We start from the raw sequence: 1,993 nt of genomic DNA, 5'->3' as shown, positions 1-1,993 counted from the left end.
AAGTATGTGTGATTGACCCCAATAGGTGGGATGGTGTAGTCCTGGATATATTGCGTAAGGGAAGGAGACCCCAGCAAATAGTCCATTGTGCTCAAACCACCTCCATGTGGGAAGCAGGCAAAAGTACCAGACAAAGGCTGTTGTGACATCCAATTGTAAATGACCAGACCATGCATAGCACCCAGCTCAACAGGAGGTATCTGTGATAGCCAGCGATGGGTCCATTGTCCTCTGAGATCCATTGCATCCCCAACAACCCTTGGATCTATCTCTAAGAGGATCACTAAATCCACCTGGAAGTCACACGTGTGTGTGTGTGTGAGAGAGAGAGAGAGAGAGAGAGAGAGAGAGAGAGAGATGGAAAACAATTCAATATTGTGCAGGAGCCTATTATGGAGAATATAGATGCTGCTGCAGGTGGTGAAACCCCGGGATCTCCAGAGGCAACGTATGACAATCCCTTTCCTGGATTTGATGATGACTCAAAAGAACCTCCGTCCGTTCCTCCACATCTATTGCAAAGGTCTTTGCTCAATGCACAACAGGATGATTATGGTAGCTCCACATCAAAGCCTCCACATGTTCTACTGAACCATCTTTATATAGAGAATGGAGAGATCGCAAAGTCTGTTCTTGCTCTTGGTTTAACACACCGATATCGGGCTAAATATGTCACCGTTGTATTATATAAACCTATTCCGAGGTGACCATTACCTCTTGCTGTGACCGTTCTCTCTTCTGTATGCATACATTTCATGTATCAACACCTCGCTACACTATGCACCTTATATTTTTTTTCTTCTACAAAGAAAAAGATATTGGTGGTTTAACAGCTGCTTCAAAGATGAAGTATATGAGAGGCTATCTGTGGTATGCTTTTCTCCTTGCAGCAGGGACAAGGAATTCACATTTTTTTTGCAGGTTGATTATGTATCTATCAACTGGGAGTTTTGCCTGAAGAATGCGAGAGATTGGGTGATGATTCTTGATATAAAATTATTTGTTCATTGATATATTGGATAATCTAATTCAAAAGTACAGGTGGGGATGTTACTAAGGATACTTACCAATCCTGTTAAGTACAGTATGCTTGGAAGAGAGGTTTTGCCTTACCTAGAACTTGGTTAGAAGATTGGTTGCACAGTGCTTGAGTCTGGTCTCCGTCCATAAAATATAGGACTTAACTTTAATTGCTCGTGCGTGAGGGATCTGCGTACAACAGATTGAGGCACTTTGCTGCCTCATGTATTTGAGCAAAAAAGAGGGAAAAACTAACCACTTGGGCAAGACACCAAAATAACTAATTATGAATCATATATGCATTTGTTTTTGAGGTTTCGGTATGTGTGAATTGGGAGTGTTAAGTGCCCGAATGGAATCATGTAGAGGGTATTGGCTCCATTTATGTTATGCATCCATGTGATTAATGATTTTGCACACGTGTACATCACAACAATTATTTTGAATCTTACTAGCAGCAGAAGCTGGCAACCATTTCATTCATAGTAGCAATAGAAGCTCTGAGGCATTATAGATGGTGTAATTCCACCATGGAATCAAATTTATAAGTTGGGCTAGTTTACATGTTTGGCTTACCCTTTTGCATAAACCAAGACTATGCCATAGGTATCATTAGCTCACCTTGTGGAAAATTGAAAGACCAGCGACCTCGTTGAAAATCAAGATCAATATTTTTTTCCTTTCCTCTCTCTCTCTCTCTCTCTCTCTCTCTCTCTCTGACATTAACCCGGTTAGATCTTAACCTCTACACCCATTGCACATGCATCACACCTTCGGAGCTCCATGGAGATCACTTCTTCAAGCTCATTGACGATGGATTCATCCAATAAGTGGGCTACTTGAGTGTTTACATGTCCCATACTAAGTGGATTGCAATTGGCTAGACAGAGGTTTCATCCCACCGCCTCAAAGTGGAGACATGGAGAGCTAAGTGCATCTTCGGAGTCATGGAGCTTATGCGGAGACCCAGGGA

At 42.0% G+C, this 1,993-nt stretch overlaps 1 pseudogene; it reads left to right on the top strand.

Annotated features, from left to right (window-relative positions):
• Positions 1–392: 392 nt before the first annotated feature.
• LOC147632981 (SNF1-related protein kinase regulatory subunit beta-2 pseudogene) lies at positions 393–707 on the top strand (annotated as a pseudogene).
• The last annotated feature ends 1,286 nt before the right edge of the window (positions 708–1,993 follow it).

Source organism: Cibotium barometz, chromosome 12, assembly GCF_041138505.1.
Source record: "Cibotium barometz isolate CiBa-2024 chromosome 12, ASM4113850v1, whole genome shotgun sequence".
Taxonomy (NCBI): Eukaryota; Viridiplantae; Streptophyta; class Polypodiopsida; order Cyatheales; family Cibotiaceae; genus Cibotium; species Cibotium barometz.
The sequence above is the reverse complement of the archived record's forward strand: the minus strand, read 5'-3'. Positions and strand labels throughout refer to the sequence as shown.